The 26,536-nt window shown below is 35.2% G+C and overlaps 1 long non-coding RNA gene across 1 annotated transcript; it reads right to left on the minus strand.

The window, feature by feature from the left end:
- Window positions 1-1,080: 1,080 nt before the first annotated feature.
- On the minus strand, window positions 1,081-25,745 carry LOC145246108 (uncharacterized). Its single transcript, XR_013863091.1, has 3 exons — window positions 25,287-25,745; window positions 18,941-19,066; window positions 1,081-1,491 (listed from the first exon to the last, which is right to left on the minus strand). It is a non-coding gene; the product is annotated as an uncharacterized LOC145246108 (long non-coding RNA).
- Between the last annotated feature and the right edge of the window lie 791 nt (window positions 25,746-26,536).

The following is a 26,536-nucleotide window of genomic DNA, read 5'->3' on the forward strand; positions in this document are numbered from 1 at the left end:
CACAAGAATGTAATTTATCTCCAGTATGTGTTTGCATATGACGCAACAAATGCTGCTTCCGTGCAAAAGAAAAGCTACATACTTCACAAGAATGTGGTTTGTCTCCCATATTTGTTTGCATATGAATCAACAAAAACGTATCAAAATAAAAATTATTTTCAAGAAATAATGTTATGTTTATATTCTCTTTGTTTCCGTGTTTTCATTACTGTTTGTCTTAAAAAAAAAAAATAAAACTAGATGCTTCACAGTAATAAGAATTTTTAGAATCAAATGTTTTTATGGTCTTGGTATTTTGTTATCTTGTCTTTTTTCTTTTAATTTTCTAATCATTGTGTTTTTGTTGGGGATGGTGCATTCTACCAGATGCCAAAAATTCACCCATCAGTTTATGTACTCCAAGAGATCTTTTTAAGATTCTAATCATCCCTTTAAGTGCTATTGTTTGTATTTCTTTTGCACTTGGTTCACCGGGTATATTCATGAGATAGTTTTTGAAATTATTTTTTCATTAGCCCGGTTGCTCCTATGACTGGTATGATTGATACTTTCTTAAGATTCCAGTTTCTTTTCATGTCGTACATAAATCCTTGGTATTTTGTTATTCTCTTCCTTTCTGCTTTGTTAAGGCCAGCATCATTAGGGATGCTTACTTCAACTAGGGTTGCCACTTTCTCTTTATTGTCCCATATCACTATGTCAGGCTTAATAGCCCTATTTTCTAGGTATGTAGCTGTAGGAATGTCTTCTGTATGTCTTATGAGCCAACAAATGTGCATTCCATGTAAAAGAAGAATCACAATTTATAAAAATGTGTTTTCTATTCAATATCTGCATATAATTCATGTAAAAAGCACAACGTCGTAAGGAATCAACAGATTATATTTGTCTAATATTTCAGTGATAAATTGCTTTTACATTTAACTGAATGGTGCAATGGAAAAGATACTTGTGAATGATTTCAAAATATTTGAACAGAAGCTTCTGAAAACACATCTTTTTATGAGCCTTAATTTGGTTCTGATTTTACTTTTACAAATAACATCTTTTATTATTTTGAAATATTGAGTACGATTTTCATTTTCTTACCATCATTTTGGAATTTATTGATGAATGGGCATGCTATATTTGAGGATTGCAGAATAATCTACTTAGCATAGTATCTACGTATAGTTTGCAATGCTGAACGTGTAGTTTTGAGTAAAAGTCACTTGAACAGTGGTGCTACACAATCCAGATTATATTTTCCTTTTTCCAATGATTTACTTTTGATTATTCATACATCTGATCAATGTACAATTAAAGTTCATCTTCTGTTTCTGTTTAAATAAGGAAATGTTAAAGTAACTGAGATGCAGTTCATATGAATAGCTATCCTTTCGTTCAGACATTTTAACTTTGGGAAATTCATAGGAAGAACATTCCAAACATTTTAAACGTTCTTAAGACACGACTAAAATGAAGACGCATTTCTTTTCATTGCTGCAAAATCTGCAAATAAAAATAAGTTTTAAAATATACGCTTCATGAAAGAAAATTGAACTTTTTATTGTTTCTTATTAAAAAATGCACAAATTCATTATTGATGAAATTTCAAATATAATGTGTACATTTTTTATGCGATACAGATCTGTTAATAAAATGAATGATTTTTACTTATAAGATATGTAACTAAAAATCCTTAATTAATGACATAAACATGTCTTATTAGTCTTGCTTGACTTAATCCATATTGAAATGAAAATGTAAAAAAAGTGTGTGGCCTTGGTTTAAATCTAAAAAATATAAGCAAGTGCTAAAAATACTATTGCACCCAAGCCATTCTAAAAGCTAATTTTAAATAGATTATTTTTATTACGTAATAAAGGTTATTTAGAACGTAGTAAATTTTACTATGACCCCACTCCACCCCCGGTAAATCAACCATTTCTTGATAACCTTTTCATTTTTATAACTGGCATAAACGACTACAAAAAATACACAAAAACAAACAAAGACTGTATAATATGAATGGAGGAACAATTTTGGGTGATGGGTTGAGAATATTTGTTAAGGGAGGGGAAGGAATTAGAGGAAACTGATTCCCTTGCCAATGATTGATTTCACCCACTTAGAAACTGATATGAATACCAGGCAATCAGATTCTGATTCGTTTTGAAAGTCACTTGCAGTGGTCCATTACAACACTTGATTAATGTCTTCTTTCAATCATAATCATCTTGATGATGATGACGTGGAATCTGAGAATGTCATGAAAGAACCCTTCCTCGCTTTCTACCTCATCTTCTAAAGTTTAGAGTCTAAACAATGGTTGTTGGATGGTGTGACATTAATCTATATATATAAAAGAAAAAATGAGTGTATGGATGTATGTTTGCTTTTTGCGTATGTCCGCAAAAGGATTTTTTGGACGGTTTCTCGAGGCCGTCATTCATTTTTAAAACATTTTATATCACGTAAAAATCATAATATCTATGAGTTACGAACAGGGGTCGCATGTGTATTTAATTTGCCCGACTTTCAAAAGCTAAATATTCAACATTTTTCGCTCGGCATGTGTAGATTCGCCTTATTCGTATAATAAAAGCAAAACTGATAAGAAGGTGCTTGCATCGTTCCCAGCATGATTGCCGGGAAAGTCCAAAAGCAATCAGCTTTGATCAATGCAGTTTATTCCTAATATCAGAAAATTGCTATTCAATTTGAACAATCCCCTTTATATGGGGAGTTGGTTTCCCCCCTCCCATCATCTTAGCGAAGCCCAAACTGTCCCGCTGTAAATGAAAAAATGGTCCCGCAGTGAAACAAAGTAAACAAACGCCAAAAAACTGCCCCTGCCGTCATCAGAACGCTCCCACGATGACCTCATTAAACGTCCACCTGTCAATCACTTGACTCACTTTAATCGCTCTTACATTAACATTGTCGCCGTAGCGCAGGTATTCAGGCTCAGTCTATAGGCCTCAAGGCTCCGGGTTCGAGCCCACATGCCACCAACCCCCCATTTTTTTTTTTAAATCACTATCGTTAAGTTTCCTTTTTGTTCTGATTTACCCCCCACCAAAACACCCACAAACACTCGAGCAATGCTGGGTACCCCCCGCTAGTCTGAATATAAAATCAAAATGGGTAAAGAAGATCCATACTTTCTGAAACAAAATTATGTGTTTTTTTCGTCAAGTGTTACCTTTCTTTATTATTGATGTTAGGAAAACGGTGTCCTTTTTGTTGTTGATGAAAGGTGCTCTATATACCAATAGAACAGATAAGCACGTCTCCTGCCTATTACAAACACTGGGAGGTTATCTTCTTTAACCTTAATATAAGATTAGGGAGGGGAGTGAAAGTTAACTCACTTTAATGTATCTAAGTTTCAATTCTTTCAGATGTTTATCATGGGTAACATTTGAAAAGTATCAGAATAGATACTATTTTATGCACTGGTTTTCATTTTTATAATATTCAGAATATAGGAACATTTTTTTAAATTTCAAATAAACTGGTTAATTTGAGTTATTTGAGACAAAACTTGATTATGATTATTGACGGGCATAAAAGTGCTGCAGCATACAAAAATAATTTTATTTTTTTCCGTCGTGAAAACTAAAGACTAAAATATCAAATTCCTTTAAAAAATATAGTGAAAGAAAAAGAAAATTAACTCCTGGCGATGATCGATACCACTTAAAATGAATGAAAAAAATAACTCTTAGATAATGACTCTTCCAATTGAAGTTAAAGACAGGAAAGTAAACTTGCAGACTCGAAGAAAAAAAACCAAAAAGGAAAACTTTCCTTCGTATAATGACTTTTGCGACCAAAAAGGTCAAGCGTCAAATAACATAAAAGGCTCGCTACCTAGCTGAGAAGACTAGAAGACACCACTGATAACATAGGTAGTCGTTGTCTATTTCCTTAGCAGCTGTAAGAAACGTTTGTTTCTTTTAAAGAATGAAAATTACACAGAACATGTGCATGTTTCACTTGATGTAATGAGCTAGCAAAAATAAAACATGATTATTAAAAAGACAGGAGAGGCCTATTGTTTTAAAAAGACCAAAGCTGTAAGTAGAAGGAAAACAGTGAGCCTGAAGAGAGTTCCACAAATTTGCAGTCAATATAAAGAAGCCACTGGAATAAGAAACTGTACTACAATGAGGCATTAAAAGAGAAAATTGATTGCGACCACTGGGCAAACGAATCAAATAACCTGGAACAAAGAAATAAATTGTAAACTCAAACTTTATTTGGATGCTACATAACTCATTTATCCATAAACACGTTTTCCTATGTCTCCATAACTGATCAGAAAACCGGGACCCGAGTGACTGCGATAAGTACTCTACTAACCCCTCCAGTAGTAATGGGAGGAATCACATTAGAAATGTTGCCATCTTATTTATATTTTATTTGTGATAATTGAAAGTATTCAATTATTTGTATGCAAGAGCATTACCTTAATGCAATGTCAAAATCATTATTACTTTCAGCAGATATATAAAATAAAACAAGCCTAGTAAATAAATATCATTTATTTCTGAAAAGTTCCATTATTAATGACTACAATTTATTTATTATTTATTTATTTATTTTATTTCTGAAAAGTTTCATTATTAATAACTACAATTTATTTATTATTTATTTATTTATTTTATTTCTGAAAAGTTTCATTATTAATGGCTCCAATTTATTTATTATTATTTATTTATTTATTTTATTTCTGAAAAGTTTCATTATTAATAACTACAATTTATTTATTATTATTATTTATTTATTTTATTTCTGAAAAGTTTCATTATTAATAACTACAATTTATTTATTATTTATTTATTTATTTTATTTCTGAAAAGTTTCATTATTAATGGCTCCAATTTATTTATTATTATTTATTTATTTATTTTATTTCTGAAAAGTTCCATTATTAATAACTACAATTTATTTATTATGATTAATTTATTTTATTTCGGAAAAGTTTAATTAGTATTGATTCCAATTTATTTATTATTATTATTTATTTATTTTATTTCTGAAAAGTTTCATTATTAATAACTACAATTTATTTATTATTTATTTATTTATTTTATTTCTGAAAAGTTTCATTATTAATGGCTCCAATTTATTTATTATTATTTATTTAGTTATTTTATTTCTGAAAAGTTTCATTATTAATAACTACAATTTATTTATTATTTATTTATTTTATTTCTGAAAAGTTTCATTATTAATGGCTACAATTTATTTATTTTATTTCTGAAAAGTTTCATTATTAATGGCTACAATTTATTTATTTTATTTCTGAAAAGTTTCATTATTAATGGCTTAATATGATTAAAAAATAGTACAAACTGTACCTCGTACAACATGCTGTCTGTTTAAGGGAAAGGATAAAGAAAAAAGTGGCCGCTCTTGCTATTTATGGACTGGTGGTCATGTTAGATAATGAGAGTTGGGGGAAATATGCAAATGAGATGCAGTCGGTTTTTCAAATAAAAAGCCCGTGTGTGGGGGTGTTTCTTTGGAAGAAGTAAGTTTCTGGCAGATGTGCGCTGGGGTTTGATACTGAGAATCAAGAGAAGTAGAGCATAACGGTTGGAAATTCTTTCTTTGGAGTTTACCTTCTAATATTCCTAACATATCTAACTGCACTTTTCATATGTCAAGGCCAATGTTCCCAAGATAGAAAATAGCTTAATTTCGTGTTGTTTTATTTTTAAAAAAGGAATTAAAATTAAAGTGTACTATCACAATCCTTTAAGTAAATAATGACTTTCCATTATTATGAGGGACAACGAAATGAAAACAAGAGTTTTCCACATTTAAAAAAAGAAACAAATGATTTGTTTGAGAAAAAAATTTCATTTCAGTTTGAAAATATCTAAAAGTAAAAATTATTGAATTTAACGAGATTGATGATAGTACCTAAGAAACAGGAAGATATTATTTTATTCAGTTTAGGAAAACAAATTAACATGGATCGCAACAATAAATCTAACTAAAAAGATTTGGAAGGCTTTATAAACAATTAATAATTTCTATTGTGGGCATTTGGAAACACATATTGGGGTCACTAGCAGATAGGGAGCGGGTATCCACTAGATACAATAATAGGTTTTCTTAGTTTTTTCAATTAGGTCAGACGACTATGTTTGTGTATAACTAGAAATTACAAATTTAATTAAGAAAAAAGAGAAATAGAAGAGAAAGAATGGAAGTGGGTAGTAATAGGTCTTTCTGTAGTTCGTTGCCATAGTAACAAGCCCATATATTCTAGAAATTTTTGGCTAAGTTTAATCTGTAATAAGATTTTAAATCTTTTATAATGCTAATAAGTTTAATCACCTCTATAAAGATTTCTAAATCTTTTATAATGCTAATAAGTTGTAGCAGAAGTAGCAATAACTAAAATGAGGGGAAAAAGAGCTTACCTCGGGTACGTCTGTTGTGTCACCAGTTGGGGGGAAAAAGAGAATTCCAAGATGGCGTCCGGGGGTTTTTATTAGCATTCACCCCATGCAACTCTCGGAAAATCACGTTTCTGTCTCATGTGATTATGCAAATGGATAATTCCCGGCCACTATGAAAGCAGGAGGCTAGAGACGAGTCGGCAGTGTCCTGCAAACTGTGTGTGTGGGTGTTTCTGGCGATTGGAGTGTGTCTTCTTTTACCACGGTTATCACGGACAGGAATTCCCTCTCTTCTGGAGGTGGGCGATATTGACTATTTTGAAGTTGTACTGTTGCTGACAGAACATTTATTTATTTTATTTTTTTTTTGCCTACTACATTTTTGTTTCAAGCTATTTCGGCCCGAATATGGCAAAGGTGCGGATAAGCAGTGATATTATCAAGCCGTTCTCTGGCGAGGGAGACGTTGTAGCGTGGCTGAAAAAAGTGAGACTTGTCGCACAACTTCAGCAGGTGGATGACGTAGCGAGTCTGCTACCTTTATACCTGGAAGGCAATGCGCTGGCCCTCTACATGGAAATGGAGGAGGACGATCAAAAGAAAATAGACCAGATTGAGGCTCGATTAAAGGAGGCATTTACTGATGACGCGTTCGCAGCATATAGAAAAATAACTATGGTTAGATGGGCTGGTGAACGTGTGGATGTGTACGCCAACAAGATCAGGCAGTTGGTTGGATTGGCCGGATTCACAGGAGAAAGCTCAGAGAGACTCACAAAATTAATTTTTGTCACTGGATTCCCTGACACCATCTCAATTGCTCTTCAACAGGTGCCGAACATCAAAGCCCTGACCATGGGGGAGCTAATGTCGAGAGCGAGAATTTTGACGACGACTGGCGAACAAAATCAGGATGTGGTTGCGGCCACACGCTCACCCAACAACAGGGCCCAGAATAATCCTGTTAACGTGACCTGTTTCAAATGCAATGTTAAAGGCCACCTTGCAAGGGACTGTCGAAAACGTGGAACACGGTGTTACCGTTGCGGTGAGAGTGGACACTGGGCTCGGAACTGCTCGGGAAACGAGCAAGGGGAGGACGCATAAGCGCCAGTCTCCTTCCCAACCAAGATGTGAACACGACGCTCCCGGTGATAAGCATCCATGTTGACGGGATGCGATGTTTGGCGCTTATTCATACAGGATGCTCCAGGACAATTTTACATGCAGACCGGTGCCGGTCTTGGAGAAAAACAAACGTAATTGTCAACACAATTGGTGGAATGTCCCATGCGTGCTGCGGTGTTGGAACGGTCTCTGTATCCACTGATGAAGGTGTGTCTGCCAGAGTCGATGTGTTGGTGGTGCATGGCAAGCCACTGGGATTTGACTTGCTTCTAGGGATCGACGCCATAAAAGCTCTAGGAGGTGTTGTTGTCAAGCCTACAGGATCAGTGCGGCTGGGTGCCAGGAAAAGTATTAAATGCGCAGCCATTTCTATCGATGAACCAGATTTCACTGCTACCTTTGACCATCAAAACCGAACGTGGACCGCATCGTGGAAATGGTCTGTGGACCACCCCCCTGAAAGGCTGCATAATCGAGTGTCAGAGTACCCAGTGCCAGCAGAAATTCGTGAAGAATACACGCAGGAGCTCCACACCTGGATAGATAATGGTTGGCTCGTGCCATACCCAGAGGATAAATTGGGACCCCCCAAAGGTCTAATTCCCCTGATGGCTGTGATACAGCAGAACAAAGCCAAAGTGCGCCCGGTAATGGACTACCGGGAGCTAAATCATTACGTAGACGCATTTACGGCCAACGCAGATGTTTGTGCGGCTAAGCTGCGTGAGTGGAGACAAAAAGGTGCTAATGTGTCTCTACTGGACCTCAGAAGAGCATACCTACAAGTCCGGGTCCATGAGACACTGTGGCCATACCAGACTGTGGAAATCGATGGGAAAAAATACTGTCTGACCCGTCTGGGGTTTGGTTTGAATGTGGCTCCCTTGATAATGAGAGCAATTGTCAGCGAAGTACTATCTCAGGAAGAAGTTATAAGCCGCGCAGCATCTGCTTACATTGATGACATTTTTGTCAATGAAGACGTGGTGCCCGCGACCCGTGTGAGAGAACACCTCGCGCAGTTCGGGTTGGAGTGCAAGAACCCGGAGCAGTTGAAGGACGGTGCACGGGTGCTGGGATTAGCAGTCAGGATGGAACGCAATGAACTGCGGTGGAAGCGAGGAAATGCAATTCCGGAGGCTCCCAGTATTGTTACGCGATGAACAATCTTTTCCCTGTGTGGTCGACTTGTCGGGCACTTTCCGGTGTGCGGTTGGCTTCGTGTGGCTTGCGGAATACTCAGAAGGAGAGTAAGTTCGGTAACGAAGGGCTGGGATGATGAAGCAAGGGACGCCGTACTACATCGTATGATGTTTGAAACCTTAAAATCTGCACAGCAGAACGATCCGGCACAGGGAAATTGGTGTGTGGACGGCAAAGAGCTGAATGAATGGGTCGATGCTAGATCCCGAGCAATTGGGGCAGCCTTGGAGATGTGTGAAACTGTGCTGGAAGATGCATGTTGGCTGCGACCTGAATATGACTCTCAACATATCAACTTGACTGAACTGGATGCCGTATTGAAAGGCATCAATTTGGCTCTCCAGTGGCAGAGCAAGGTGCTACACATAAAGACAGATTCTGTTTGCGTATACCATTGGGTCTCGGACACGCTAACTGGAAAGGCGCGAGTACGCACCAAAGCAGCAAGCGAGATGCTTATTAGGAGGCGATTAAGCACTCTTAAGGAGCTCGTGAAAGAGTACGGACTGACAGTGGATGTGACGCTGGTTCCATCAGCACGAAACATTGCTGACCGACTGACACGAGTGCCACAGCGGTGGTTTGAGGCAATGAAAAAGAAAAACGGTCTTGACCCAGTGATAGGCGCGGTCCACACAGACGAGCTGGATGAGAGTCAAATCATGGCTATTCACAAAGATAGTGGACATCCGGGGGTGCGACGCACTACCTACTTTGTCAGGAGAAGATGTCCAACCACGACAAAAGCAACTGTCAGAACGGTCATACAGAAATGCGAGGAATGTCAGTCCATTGACCCAGCGCCAGTCAGGTGGGAAAAGGGAAAGCTGGAAGTTAACGAGAATTGGCAGAGAATTGGAATGGATATCACGCATTATGACACCTTCCATTTTTTAACTTTAACAGACTGTGGTCCGTCGCGTTTCTCCATTTGGAGGAAATTGGCAAGGCAGGACTCGGCAAGCGTGATTCATCAGTTGGAGGCAGTGTTCCTCGAGCGTGGCGCGCCGCATGAACTCCTTTTAGACAATGACACAGCTTTCTGCAGCAATATGTTCCAAGCATTTGCATGTAAATGGGGAGTTCACTTGCGATTCCGTTGTGCATACGCTCCAGCCGGGAATGGCATAGCGGAGCGATGTCATCGTACAGTGAAACGAATAGCGGCTAGAATGTGTTGTCCCATACAGGAGGCTGTCTACTGGTATAACATCACACCAAGAGACGACACATCTCCCTCCACTGCGCCTGCCAACAGGATTTATCAATACGAAGTTCGAGTAAAGGAGACCAATCTCGCAACTGCGTCTCCAGGTCCCAAGAACAGATTTTACCAGGTTGGAGATCGCGTATGGGTCAGAAGACCGCAAAATCGATGTACCACGAGGTTCGGCAAGGGTGAGGTGACCAAGGTGATCAGCCCTCAGTCGATTTTGGTGGACGGTGTGCCTCGTCACGTGAAGGATTTGCGCCCTCGCCATTATGTTGTTACATCGGAGGAAGAGGGAGACTCAGACAGTATGATGTCTTCTGAAAAGACAGAGTATGATGCAGGACGACGAAGAGGATTTTGAGCCATATAATGTACATACTGAAGAAGCGGAGGAAGGACCACCCGTCTTGCCTCTACGAAGGAGTACCCGACAGAAACGAATACTGCCCCCCTGCCCTGATTGTGAAACACCGCCTATGGAGCAGACTGGAGGCAATAATGGCGATGAGGAGGATGGCAGGGAGGAAGTGCTGCCTCCGGTTCTTCGGAGAAGTACCAGACAGAGACGACTGCCCCCCTGCCCCATTTGTGATCATGAGATCAGGGGGGAGTGTAGCAGAAGTAGCAATAACTAAAATGAGGGGAAAAAGAGCTTACCTCGGGTACGTCTGTTGTGTCACCAGTTGGGGGGAAAAAGAGAATTCCAAGATGGCGTCCGGGGGTTTTTATTAGCATTCACCCCATGCAACTCTCGGAAAATCACGTTTCTGTCTCATGTGATTATGCAAATGGATAATTCCCGGCCACTATAAAAGCAGGAGGCTAGAGACGAGTCGGCAGTGTCCTGCAAACTGTGTGTGTGGGTGTTTCTGGCGATTGGAGTGTGTCTTCTTTTACCACGGTTATCACGGACAGGAATTCCCTCTCTTCTGGAGGTGGGCGATATTGACTATTTTGAAGTTGTACTGTTGCTGACAGAACATTTATTTTTTATTTATTTTTTTTTTTGCCTACTACATTTTTGTTTCATAAGTTTAATCACCTCTATAAAGATTTCTAAATCTTTTATAATGCTAATAAGTTTAATCACCTCTATAAAGATTTCTAAATCTTTTATAATGCTAATAAGTTTAATCACCTTTATAAAGATTTTATAACATATAAAATTTGTTTACAAATCATGATTTTTGATTAAGTCAAAATTATATAAAATGTTTGTTGAATTTATTTTTGACAAATAAAAAGTATAAAATAAAAAAGTTTTCCATGTGTAAATAAAAATACCTGCCTCTCAAAAACAACAAAGATAGACACAAGGTTGATTTTTAATGCAGACAAAAATGAAGCTTACAAAAAGAGCGACTTTGAATTAGAAAAAATAAAAACTAGAATGATTTCTTTTTCACTGACCAAAGACGAAAATAGATCAAATATAGCATAAAAAACAGATACTACAATCTAAACTAAACTGGCTGGTCTTCATTTTTTAATATTCACAGTAGGGGAAGCTTTTCCACTTTGAAATAAATTGGTTATAAAAACATTGTTTGTGATGATATTGGGAATAAAAATTGCTGGAACATACAAAAAATAATTTTGATTTTTTTCTCTCAGGAAAACTAAACGCCAAAATATCAAATTCCTTTAAACAATATGGTGAAAACAAAACATGTCTTATGTGATCTCGAGCAAGTCAAGGGATAAATAACACAGAAAGCTCACTATCTAGCCGAAAACTAGAAGCCACAATAACATAGGTTGCAGGTGTCTATTTCCTGCTATAGCAGCTACATAGAACATTTGTTTTTTAAGAATGGAAATTATGCAAAACATGTGCATACTTCACATAGCAGTAAAGTTGACTGAAAAAAAAGAAAGGGGTAGGGGAACCTGGGGCAAAACGAGATAGCGGGGTAAAACGAGACACCACAGATAACTGAAACAGAGAGAGAGCTCTTTCATGAGGAGTCTGATCAAGAGATCACGTGGTAACGCCTTGCCGCCAATGTCTACGATTGTTTTATTCAGCCCCGTACATTGAAAAGAGGTAAGTATTCAAAATTTATCTATTTTGATCTATTTTTATGGTTCTGCTGAAATCATGTTCTCCCCGAAAAAGAATTAACGTTCTGACAGATATTTCTATGGGCTATGGTAATAGATTAATCAGTTTGACCTACTTAAGCCTGGCATTTGTGAGCTCTGTGAAGACTGACTTATTCAAACCAAGATCCGTCTCGTTTTACCCAAAGCATGGGGCAAAACGGGACAATACAGTTAGCTGAATAAATCATCTGTATTTCTTTTGAAAATAATTTCTCATATTTTTTTTTGTTGTGGCATTGTTTTCCAATATTTTGAATGTTCAGTACACAGAATATGATTTATATGTCGATATAACTCGACAGTTCTTTTTCCCTTAAGTATCTCGTTTTGCCCCAGGCTTCCCTAAGATGGTGAACGGTTTTATAATTACAACACTTGTGTTTTATGGAAATCGCTTAAGACAAGGCATGAAGCTGCTTGATGTTACGAGCTGTCAAAAACAAAAACTGATTATCACAAAAACATGAGATGCTTATTGATCTTAGTCTTGAAAAGATCAACGCTGTAACAGGAAAACAGTGAGCAGGATTAGAATTCCACAACCTTGCATTTCTTGCAAACTGTATTACATTGAGATGTTAAAACAACGAATTGATAGAAACTACTAGACAAACGAATCAAATGCACTTGAATAAAGGAAACAAGGAATAGATCAGACAATTCTAAAGGACACAAGCTATAAATGTATTTATAGAAAAAACTGAGATAACAAAATTACGTCTGTGAGACAGAAGTTGCAGTGAAAATGCAAGGGTGAGACCAATCAGATTACAGATATGTTTCATCAATTCATCAAGAACCTTCAAATCACACAGAGATTCTCCAACCCAAACATGGCTACAGTAATCTGTTAAAATGTTTTTGCTAAATGTGGAGGATATGACTCCCAGAATTTGGACAATCTTATTTATAACTACGCATTAGGATAATCAACCAATGAGAACCGTCAAACCTCATTATAAAAATATCGAATTTTGGACTCCAGTCAGTTTGCTATCAGTCTCCATTTGACACAACTGAACCACTGATGATTGGGGCTACAGTGATTCTTCACCAACTGAATCTACTGCCACCATCTTTGTTCCACAGAATCACTCAAAACTCAAGATCATAACTGCATTGATTCTTCGCCGACTGAATTTACAACCACCATCTTCAATTTCTGCGGTTGAATATTTTGCCACATTCTTACCAACAACAAATTTAACAATAATTAGAATTTTATTGCAACTTGCCACTCAATACAATTTAAAAATGCACCAAATGTAAAAAATGCTTATTTAAATGCTCTGAATGATTGTGAGATTTATATTTAACGCCCACTTCCCCCAACCCCACCAAGAGACTTAACATGAAAAATAAAAATTCCGTATGGAAACTGAATAAGTCACTTCATGGCCTCAAACAAAGTGGTCTCAATTGGAATCTAACACTCCATAATTATTTAATAGGATAAAAATTCAGATGCAGTGTCCCAAAGATGCAGTCACGTAAACCGAAAATATAGGCAATAAATTATTTATTTTGTTTTCTTGAGTTGACGATATATTACTCACATCAAATTGTGGCATTTTAAAAGATGCTAAGAAAATAATTAAATTAAAAATTTTAAATTGTCGATCTTGGACAGTTATCATATTCCATTGGTATACAGTTTACCTGTGAAAATTAAACTCACAATGAACCAATCATGGTACATTAATAAATTCCTGCTAAAGTTTGGAATGCAAGATTCCAAATCATGAATAACTTCCATTGAGATTGCTATAAATAAAAATACAGAGACTGAAAATAAATTAATAGACAATTGATTATACAGAGACATTATTGGATGTTTAATCTATTTAATACCCGCAACTAGGCCTAATATATGTTACACTGTAACAAAGCTATCTCAAAACTTATCAAAACCGACAATTAAGGACTTAACTTGTGCGAAACAAAACCTTCATTATCAAAAAAAAAAACAAGGAATCATATATACTCTTAAAAATAGAGGGATTTTCAGGTTCAGATTGTGGAAACTCTGAGAATCGAAAAAGTATAACAAAATACTGTTTTAGACTGTCAGGGATTGGACTTATGATCTCCTGCAAAATTAAAAATCAACAAATTGTGGCCCTTTCTACCTGTGAGATAGAGTTTGCTGCACTTTCGCACTCAGTGCAAGAAGCAATTTTTCTAAGCATCCTTTTAAAGTCTATTTTTAAACCAGATCTAAATAAAAATAATAGTAGTAATTCATTGTGACAAACAGGTAATATTTTATTAGCAAATACCTGTATGATTCATCAAATGTTGAAGCACATTGATATCAAATATCATTTCATAAGAAATGAAGTCATTAAAAAATATATTACTCTAAATTATGTAGACTCTAAAAATAATATAGCCGACATTTTTACTAAACCGACAACAAAAATAAAATTAAGACATTTTATTGCTAAACTTTTTGAAATTTAATCTTAAGTAAATCTTTTTCCAGAAACCCAAAATGAGAAATCGAAACCAGAAAAAAAAAAGTAAATTGTCCCAGGTATGACGATAAACTATGACCATTTTCTTGTTGTCTTTCTAACCAAATTAACAAACTAAAAATATCTAAAAGAATGTTTAGAAGTTTTGTTTAACAAAAATATTTTTTTTCTTCTTCAGAAAATGCTTTCTTTTTTAAAAATACATTGTTTATACATAGATATGTATGTATATGTATTTAAACAATTGAATTAAAAGTGCCATTGATTCCTCTTACAACGTACACGTTCTGCATATGTCTGTATAAAGTGCTGTGCATGTATGTATTTTCTGTATGTATTTGTATGTAAGTTTTAAAAAAACCCAAAAAAACAAGAAAAACAAAAAAATGAATCTTAAACAATTGGATTAAAAATGGCTTCTTTCTACACACACATTATGCCAATATATTTGTATATATTTTCTGACCTATAAAAATAAGTATAAATCCCCAAAATAAATCAAACAAAAAAGGGGGGGGATTTTTTTTTTATACACTATTAAACCCGAAAGGACTTTTTCATATAAAAAAGGCGGGGGGTAAAATATTTTTGCTTTATGTGGAGGGTACGATTCCAGAACTTCAGCGAGCTTATTTATAACTATGCGTTAGGACAATTAACCAATGAGAAGCCTCTGACCTCATTATAAAAATATCGAAATTGTTATTCCAGTCAGTTCACTATCAGATTCTGTTTTGAAACCACTGATAATCGGGACTACATTGATTCTTTGCCAACTGGATTTACTACCATACATGGTAAAATGGTATATTTTTAGAGATAAGGCAAAGTTTCCAGTGTGAGACAGTCTCAGAGAGAATCGATTTTACAAGAAGCAGAAAGAGTAATGGATTTAACATATTAACTGCAAGAAATATTTGATGAGAAAGAAAGACAAAAAAAGCCAATTTTTCATCAAGAGCAGAGGCATATCAGGAGAAAATGAACACATCTACGATTGAAAGACGTGCCTGAACCCAGATTAAATTCTAGATCAGTTTCATATTTCAAGTGATTCAGGAAAGATGGGCGAGAAGCAATACCATAATAGAGGATGGTGTTATCAGTATAAATGTAAAATTTCAGAATAATATTCTCCAGAATGTCAAATATATACAGGAGAAACAATATTGATCATAGATGTATGAACCCTAAACAACAATACCATTGGCAGGAAAAGAAATTTAAGATTCACTATCCAGAGTTACTCACAAGCTTCAATTAGAAAGAAAAGCCCCAAGAAAGTTAAGAACTTTTACCACTAATACCATAACTTTGAAGTTTATAGAGAAAACCAGGATGTTACACTTTATCTTTTAACTTATCCAAAACAGACAAATCTATCCAGTTATAACACTTAGTAGATCAGCTGATGAACGCAAACCACAAAAGACATCAGTAAAGAGGCCCAGACTTTCTAGAAAATGTACAAGTTTGCCGTCAGCTAACGGGAATTTTATCGTCACGTTCAATGAATTTTATTCCCGTTGCATGAGACTAAGTGTTCTAAAGAAATTTAATCACATAAAAAAAAGGCCAAGGTAAACCGGTATAAATTTTATCAGAAAGAAAAATAGGAAACGAAGGAAATATATAGTTCGGCTGGGCTGCCAAATCAGTCCCTCTGGCGGTTTATAAAGAACACTCATAACAAATATACTTTTTACTTGCTTTTTTTTCCTTTTGGCATATCAAAGTTTGCAAAACCGTTCTGGTGCTTTAGCTCGAAGGTTGCAACACCATTCTGGTGTAAAGCAGAGGCCGCAAAACTACTCTGTCGTAATTCCAAAGTTGCCACACCGTTCTGGCATTTCTAACACCACTCTGGCGTTTTCAAAAAACCTAACACCGCTCTGGCGTTTTCCTCTTCTTCTGCCAGTCTGTCGTGTTTTTTTTTCTTCTTCCTTTTATCGAATATCGCGAGACACAGCACCAGATTCACCGAGAGAGGGGGAAAAAAGAAGGGGAGAAAGAGAGAAGAAAATACACCAATTAAAGGGGGAAAGGAAGGGGAGGTAAATAAAGAAAAGTAAAAATAAAATTTCTACACAGCCAGCCTCTCAAAAACTTTGCTAATAATAGAGAAAATACTAAGAGGGCTATATTTGCTTGGGTCAGACAAATAACCAGCATTTTTAAAGATAAGGCCAAACAGAGAAGTTTGTCTAACAAGCATAGAAACAGAACTGAGACAAACAGAGATTGAATAATTTCGAGTTGATAGAAGAAAGTCTATGAGCATAATGTTTGAGAACAATAATATGAATAAAATTAGGATCGGAAGTTTTAGACTGATCAAGATTAGCAAGAATTCTAGCAACTTTCTTTGGGATAATAATTACAAAATCAAGAACTTGTCGTTTTTTTTAAAGAAAAACCTGGAAGAATAGCAACAGAATCATTGAGGGAAGAACTGTCAGTAAAAAAATGAGCAAAGAGATCAGCTTTATACTTAGAAGATAGAATGGCATGGAGACCATTAAACTAGGAGGAATGACAGACTTGCCTATAAAAGGGAGGATCAATTGAAGGTTTAACAGAAAAATCAATCTTAACATCAACGACAGCATGATCAGAGGAACTCAATGGAGGAGGAGAGGCACATGAATAAGCAACAAAAATGTAAGACAGATTTATAGTGAACTATTGCAACTACTATGACAAAATGATTTATACTGAACTATTGCAACTACTATGACAAAATGATTTATACTGAACTATTGCAACTACTATGACAAAATGATTTATACTGAACTATTGCAACTACTATGACAAAATGATTTATACTGAACTATTGCAACTACTATGATAAAATGATTTATACTGAACTATTGCAACTACTATGACAAAATGATTTATACTGAACTATTGCAACTACTATGACAAAATGATTTATACTGAACTATTGCAACTACTATGACAAAATGATTTATACTGAACTATTGCAACTACTATGACAGGTTTGTGCATGACACAATCACACAAATTGTAAAAGAAAAACAATAGAAAAATTATTGCTCCTTTTGATCTCGTCTTGTGCAACAGAGGGTAACACTAATTTACCAGCAAGATATGCAAGATTAGGGTGGTGAGAACCAGTAAGAATGGTGAGCATTAAAGTAATTGACAACAAAGATAGGGAGTTGGAGTATTAATTATAAAATCAAGAGACTACTGAGTTTTTTTAGAAAACTCTGGAAGAACAGCATAAAAATCATCAAGAGAAGCATTGTCAGTAAAAAGATGAGCAAAGAGATCAGCTTTATCTTTAGAAATGTGACACAAAAAAAAGAAAGGATAAAAAAGTAATAAAAAAAAGGCAACACAGTTACTCACATGCAACAAGTATACAAGGATTCCCGTAGAACCACTTCCAAGGATTCTCATCACTGATTGTCCCTGTTTCTTTAAAGGATAAAATGAGCCGGAGATTAAAACGAGGAGGAATATCAGACTTGCCTATAGAAGGAACAATAAATTGAAGACTTAAATGAAAACTCAATCTCAATGTCGACAGTATAATCAGAAGAACCCAATGGAAGAGAAGCGGAAATAAAACATAAATGAGGAACAAAAGTGAGACAAAGATCAAGTAAAGATGGTTGATTAAAGTCAATATTAGGAAGGTATGTATGGATGGTGAAAATTTGGAACAAATCATTAAAATGTAAGACAGATTTCACCAGCAAGATCTGTGCGATTAGAGTTGGAGATCCAGTCAGAATGGTGAGCATTAAAGTCACCGAAGACAAGAATAGAGCTTGACAGATAAAGTCGTAATGCATCATCAATACTGCTGGATATAGCATCAATTACAGAGTAGTCACTGTTAGAAGAGACACGGTATAAAACAAACAAATAAGAAGTGGGGTTCAACAGAGACAACCTCAAATAAATAAAAGAACATCCATGAGATCCAAGACTGGAGACATGTACAATGGGGAGATCCTTGTAAAGAAAAATAACAAGACAATGCAAATGTGTAAAAGAGTCGAAACAGACAAGAGGAAAACAACCTTTCACGTGTAAATCATTGCTATCAATAGAAGAATCTAAATTAGTCTCACAAAAAGCAAGAATGTGAGGATATTTGTGCAAAAGAAATGAACATCAGGAAAGTTTAACCGAAGTCCTCTAACGTTACTATAAGAAATAGTGCTTGTTGTGTGGATCTGTAGAAGGCGTGATAAAATTAATGATTAAATAGAAAGGAGAGAAAGAGAGAATCACTAGAAACACATAAAGACTGATAGAGACCCTTATACCAGCGATCAATCCCCTGGACTCTAAACAGGCTAACTAAAATAAAATAAGCTTTTTAAGACACCAGTAAAGGTATTAATTTATTGCATGTATTCAAATTAACTCACCAAAGCCCACTATTGGGTAACAGCATCCTGCTAAGAAAATACCAGTCTTTTTTCCCCTACATACTATTTTGTAGCTCCTTCTTCTTCAGACCAGTAAATCCTACACATAATAGTTCCATTCCGTGCCTGTAGGAAAAAAAAAACTCTATAAACAAATCCTGAATATTAAAAATACAAGGAAGATAGAAACATTTTCTAAGAAAATATAGGTTTGTATTACAATCTGAAGAAGTTGTCAAAAAACAAATATATAGCAAATAAATCTTTTCAAAGGCAAGAAAATTTACTTTTCTACCTAACTGGATAAGTTTTTAGTGTTTTTATTTAATGTAAAATGTTTATTCGGTTTGAAAAACCAGTAATGTTGAATGCAGTCAGGGAACAAGAAAAGATGGCTGTGATATCTTTGAAAACTCGGTATTCACTTTAAAATAAGGAATAAAACAAAATGGTGCTAGAAACCAACCCAATAGATGTCACGGTAACATTTATTGGATGGGGTTCTACCACCATTTTGTTTTATTTCTTATTTTTAAGTGATTATTTGTTTATTTATTTGATAATGTTGGAAAAATAACCAAACAATAATTTATTGACAAAACGGGTATTTTCTTTCAGAAAATACACGTTTTTTAAATTATGAAAACGTGTTTTAAAAAAGTCATTTCATAAAAGTTAAAAACAAAATCTGAAAATATTAAAATGGACCCGGCTTTCTCTTATTGGTAAAAAAAAAACGACAAATTTGTTTTTCGAAAAAAAAAAAAATAATTCATGAAGTTTTCCTTTATTTTACTTTTTTTTTTTACTTTAAACAGTGAAAAATTTGTTTACCTAATTAAAAATTTAATAAATTAAAAATTTCTTAGATAAACGATAAAAGAGTTTCGTTTTTTCTTTTTTTTTTAATTTGTGAATCAATATTGAAAAGAAAACAAAAAAAAAGCAATCAACAACTAAAGTTTTTAAAGAAAAATCGGTACTCTTGCATAATTTTACCAAAATTTTCGGGATTTCCCGTCAAGCCCCGATCGGGCGAGAGACCGGCAAACATCAGGGTCAGCCAAGCATTGTTCAAACGTTGAAACGCTAATTTTTTTTTTATGGTTTTAGTAATTTTTTTATTTTATGATTAGTTATTTTTAACGATTTATTTATTTTGAAATTTTTTTTGTACTTCAATTTCTGGGAGTTTGATTAGCCAATGAAAAAGCGATATTTAAATGAAAGCAGATGACATTCGAATTGGAAGAAATCGACTGAACCCCAAAAAAGCTGATAAACAACTATATTTTCAGACTCACTAAACAGAAAAAAATGACAGGTACTGTGCATGCTAGAAAAACAAATTGGAAACGCTGATGCAGACAATCTCATATTGTCAGGAAAAGAAATTGCTTTCCTAAAGAATGAGGTACACTACTGCACCAATTGTAAACACAAATGTTTACTAAAAAAAAGATTGTGCATAAAGGATAGCTTCTCCTGGCGGTGTACCAATGGACAATGGGTATCATTGTGTACAGGATCGTTTTTTTTTTGCACCATACAATTTGGATATTATAACAATAGTAAAAATAATCTATTTATGGGCGTTCGAAATGGCAACCCTAAAAAATATTAGAAGAGAATGCAGTGTTATATCCAAACACATGTATAGCATAACAAGCAAGAATGCGGGACCAGCCAGGAGCTTCTGGGTACATATTTACTTGAATTTATGTGGAGACAAAAATTTGGACACGATCCTTTTGTCTCCATCATAAATCACATATCCGAAAGCTACCCGGTTGGGGGGGGGGCTTCCTTCCATTTCCTCTACCCCATAACTAGGTGTGTCAGAAATTTCATGAAAAATATTGAATAATTCCACCCCGTCTTTCCAAGCTTATAACTCCTCGAAAAATGTAATTCAAGCTCTAATTTTTTTTCCATTAAAGAAGCAAGGACCAAGGTTTCATTTATAAAATAACAAAAGGAACAACAAACAACGTGGTTTAAAAAAAAACGGTTTCAAACTTCGGACTTTACAGGTAAATTTCTAAAAAACACTACTTTTTTTGTTTTAAATTTGAATATATTATTTATTGATCTTTTATCTTCAATTTGTGATATATAACACTTTGATGAGTAAATTAATTATTTACTTTTTAATAGACATTTCAAAATGGGAGGCGTGAATTAATTCGACCCCCTGTCTTTCAAAGCTTATAACTCCTCGAAAAATGTAATTCAAGCCCTAATTTTTTTTTTTCAATTAAAAGAGCAAGGACCAAGGTTTCATTTATAAAATAACAAAAGAAAAACAAACAACGTGTTTTTTTAAAAAAAAAAAGGTTTTAAACTTCGGACTTTACAGGTAAATTTCTAAAAAATACGAATTTTTTTGTTTTAAATTTGAATATATTATTTATTGATCTTTTATCTTCAATTTGTGATATATAAAACTTTGGTGAGTAAATTAATGATTTACTTTTTAATAGACACTTGAAAATGAGGAGGGCGTGAATTAAAAAAACACGTTTGTCTATGTGGAGAAATGCGTGACTTACCTGGATAGACCACGTGCGGGTCGGTCACCGAAAATAAATAAAAAGAAAGAAAAGAAACGGTCAAGACTCTTATTTATAGAGTAGTGATCACGTGAGTTAGAAGAATATGCAAATAGAGGTGAACGATTTTGCGATATAAAAAGCCTGTGTTGTTAAGAGGAGGGCGAGACTGTTGGCAGAAGTTAGTGCTGTCAGACGTGCTTTAGAGTTTTGTTATTATATGCTGTGCTCGATTATTGGAGAGAGAAGAGAAGAGGAGGAACCAAGAAGACATTCTGCAGGTACTTTGATACAACGGGGGCGCAATTCAGCAATCAACCATTTCCTTTGTGCGTTGATTGTTGAATTGCGCCCCCGTTGTATCAAAGCGTGGTCAGGTGTTAATTGATCCGTTACAGTCACGCATGTTTGTTGTTGAAGATCGGATCCCTGCCTCATTGCATCGATCCACCTCTTTGGTACTTGAGTCAAGCTATCAGCCAAATTCTGCATTGACGAGACTAACGTAATGTCTACCTGCAAGCTGTATTCGTCAACTAGACGCTTAATTATTGCTAGTCTCCTTCGTACTAGCATTTCACTTGCAGCTCTAGTCTTAACTCGAGCCTTTCCAGTCAAGGTGTCGGTTAACCAATGGTAAACACACAATGAGTCAGTGTGGAGATGCACAACATTAGTCTGCCATTGCAATGCGAGATTAAGATCTTTTAACGTGGCATCAAGTTCTGCCAAATTTATATGTTGGGCATCATTTTTCGGATGAAGCCAGCATGCATTTTCCACAACAACACCTAGTTGCTCCAACACGACACCTGTAGCCAACGAACTTGCGTCAACCCATGCATTTAGTTCGTTTCCAGACACTTGCCACTCACCCCGGGCAGGGTCATTCCTATGCACTCTGGACAACATTTCAGCCATCATTTGTTGGAGAGAATCATCATCCACAACATCGTCCCATCCTTTTGTTACTGTAGTCACTCGTCTTTTCACCACTCTTGTTGCCGATCGGAGCCATCCACAGACAGGTAGATGTCCTACCAATTTACCACAGATGGAAAACACAGTACGTCTTGTTAATACATTGGGTAACTTTGGAAGTGGGCTCCCTCGCTTCCATTGCAACGTATTGCCCTCCTCCCAGACCTCTAGGCCTAGCACGGGCACTCCATCCTTTAGGCGCTTAGGGTCTTTGCTTATTAACCCAAACGCTTTCAGTTTTATTCGAACTGCATCCGCAGGCATTATGTCCTCATTAACATAGCATCTTTCACAACAACACCTAGTTGCTCCAACACGACATTATATATTATATTCAGTTTATTGGAAAGAGCATAAAATTTCACATTGACCCTGAAAATATCGTAAAACTAGAATAGGAAAATTTTGATAGATTTTTAAAGTTTAAAAATTGAAAAATACTGAGCTCGTAAAATTCAATTAATTTCATTACTGTTTTTTTTTAAATAAAAAAAAATATTTCTATAACTTTTAAAACAACTTTAATACTTTATTTTAGAAGTATAATCCATAAGGAAAATAAACAATCCACTTTTTAAAGAGAAATTACGATGTTTTTAATATTTTATTCGCAGTTTCATGTTAGGAGGTGTCAAAAATTCCTACAAAAATTCTGATACACCTACCCCATCACCTCCCTCTTTGCTGTCGATGGCCGATCAACAGTCGACCGAAGTAAAAGATTTCTAAGGAAATATCCTCATCTCAAGAAAGTTCTTCCGCTGGCAATAAACAACTGTAAAAAAAATCATTATTTCTTGAAAAAAACAAAAAAAAAAACGTTTTTCTATTTCTGTGTAATCCCTCCCCCGCCTAAAAAAAAAAAAAAAAAAAAAAAAACATAAAAAAACAACCTGACTGAACAAAAAGTCTTGAAAATAAAATAAAAAACAAGAAAAAAATATGGTTAAAGAAAAACAAAAACATTGTACTTAGACCTAGCAGTGTCAGAAATCGTCATTAAAAATTTGCGGTAAACACTGGAATATTTAGATATACTGTCTTTCAAAGCTTATAACTTCTTGAAAAATGTAATTCAAACCCTAATTTTTTTTAATTAAAGGAGCAAAGACAAAAAATTAAAAAAATAACACGTTTAATAGCAAATTATTCAATATTTTTTTAATCGTTTTTTAAAAAGGATTTAAAGTAAATCAACGAAATTTTACTTCCTTCGATTTTAAAAAAATGTATATAAATTCCAAAAAATCACTTACCTATAAAAACTACTATTCGATGAGTAGTTCAATTTTTCATTGTTAAGAGTTTATCCATATTTATACTTATAGTCCATGTCCTTTTTAAATAAAATACTTTTTAAAACAAGGATTAAAAAAAAAAAAAACGGGAAATCACATTTTTTTTAAAACTGTTTAAATAAAGGGAGATAAGTCTGATTTTATTCGCCTTTATATTTCGGCGCCTTAAAGGGGCATAATTTATATGTCTTTTTAATGTTTGCTGTAAACTCCTTGGCCTAACGTTCACAGGAAACATGAGTTGGAACAATTACATTGAAGGCATTGCCAGGGCCGCTGCAAGAAAGGTAGGCTCTCTCTACCGTGCTAGAAAACTACTAACACCCGAAAGTATCCTGTACCTCTATAAGGCCACCATTCGCCCATGTATGGAGTATTGCTGCCACATCTGGGCTGGTGCATCTGCTACTAGTCTCTTGCTCCTTGACAAGGTTCAAAAAAGAGTCGCAAACCTGATAGGCCCTGAACTGGCATCTAAGCTTCAGCCTCTGTCCCATCGACGAAATGTTGCATCCCTCTGCCTTTTCTACAAGTATTTTAGTGGTGAATGCTCTGACGAACTGCAATCACTTGTGCCCCCACGACGCGAGCACCCTCGACAAACCCGACAGGCTACTAGATCCCACCCCCACACTGTAGAGATCCCTAGATGTAAAAAATCTTTTTACTCCAATAGTTTCTTCCCCAGAACCGCAAGACTCTGGAATTCCATTCCAGGTCCCTGCTTCCCCAACAGTACTGACGTGCAGAAGTTCAAGTGTAACGTGAACCGACACCTTGCTGCCCAAATCCCTACATAGTACCCCAGTAGTTGTTTCCCCTGATAGTAGCCCCCTACACCAAAGTGGCAATTTGCCTTGTTTGGGGTGAAAATGTAATAAAAAAAAAAAAAAAAAAAACTAAAATTAGTATTTTGGTAAACTAAAATACTTGTAGAAAAGGCAGAGGGATGCAACATTTCGTAGCTAAAAAACTGAATACATTCACTTACAAGTTTTTATCGTTAAACTAAAAAAAACAGTTGAAATTATTTTTACAATTGTAGCCATTTGTATTATAAGATTTGCGTGACGTCACTTCCAAGGTAAACAAAGAAGTGCGGAGCGTCAGGATAACCAAGATAACAATATTTAAATAACTTGCTGTTGATAAATATTTTGCAACAAAAAAAAATAATAATAAATAAATAAATACTAAAATAAATTAAATTAGCATATTTGCTTTTTTCAGGGTAGGTTTTTTGTTATTTTTTGTATTTCTTTTCTTTTTTTTTTCGGTTTGCTTTGCTTTTTTCCTTAGTCTGTTACGCCGTTCGGCTGTCACCGATGATTGCCGGTCTTGCCCGATTCGAGCTTGACGGGAAATCACGAGAATTAGGGTCAAATTATGCAAGAGTACCGAAAAATCATTTTCATTATGATTATTCGCTTAGTAAATGTAGTTATCTCCCTTACATTTTAACGTATTTTGCAAATGCATAAAAAAAAGATACTAAATTTACGTAGTAATACTTACTTTTTGTTTTGTAATCGGCTTTCGGCTGACTTCATCTGCCTTTATCCTTGGCCTTTTAGTCAAGATCAAAGTAGTATCTGTTCTTCGCTGCAGTGTTGCACTTCTATTTCTTGTTCTCTTTCGGTGGAGGAGAAATCCTTCACGACTGAGACAATTTTTATTTTTGTACCTTTTCTCCACATTAAAAAACGACCCTGGTGTCTAACTCTGTCCCGTGGGGAGGCATAGTAAATAGGTACAGTAAACGATTTTTTTTTATGTCTGATTTCATAAGCTGAATTTAAAATTCAAAATGGCCAACGGAAGAGCATGTTCGCAGAAAATTTAAGAGGAAAATTAACAAGTGAATGCATTTTGAAACACAGCAGACCTCTTTTATAATATCACAAATAAAATTAATATTATTGTATTTAAGTTGGGGTCCGAAAATTCAGCCTCGTTCTGAATTCCGGAAAACGCAGGTCTGGGTCCGGTGTCGAGGTAGAACCTAACCCCCTTAAATAAACGATGCAAAAAAGTAAAGAGATTGTTCTGAAGTTTATCGGTTTGGGTCTGTTAAATAGATATGAGTTTCCTTCAACTTATTTTTCCAAATAAATTATACCTAGTAATTGTCTGTATTTTTGAGATGAGGTGTTTTCATTGATTGAGATTGTTGGACTGACTTCCTCATCTTGGTTGTTATTGTCACAGCGTTTCGGCCGTTTTGCCCTCCTAAATAATAAAGGGTTGGGTTCGAGACTCCTAACAAATGGTTCCCTAGTTCGATACAAAACACCTGATGAAGGCCGGAGGGCAAAACGGCCGAAACGTTGTGACTATAACAACCAAGATGAGGAAGTCAGTCCGACAATCTCAATCAATAAATTATACCTATTTAAAAAAAAAAAAAAAAAACACTGTTTTCGTTGCGCATAAGAAAAAAGTGATTATGTACTTAGGTTACCGTGCTATTTTTTAAAAATAGTATTTTAAAGTTTTACGATATTTTTTAAATTGTAAGGTGAAAGTACAGAAAAAATACAAAATACCTCTCCTTTCTTCAGTGAAGTCTTTAGATGTAAAGGAGATGACAAAATGTAGGAGAAAAATGAAGTATCTGTTCTGATACTATACTTCAGTTTTTCTGTCCTCAGTAAGTGAAGGAGAAATCCTTCTAGACTGACGCAATTCTTATTTCTGTCCCAATCTAGAAGGTCTCTTATGCAAAATTCACATTTTGTTTTCCTTTGTTTACAAAGCCACTTGGC

This window comes from Euprymna scolopes, chromosome 23 (genome assembly GCF_053919585.1).
Source record: "Euprymna scolopes isolate OS-2025 chromosome 23, ASM5391958v1, whole genome shotgun sequence".
Classification (NCBI taxonomy): Eukaryota; Metazoa; Mollusca; class Cephalopoda; order Sepiida; family Sepiolidae; genus Euprymna; species Euprymna scolopes.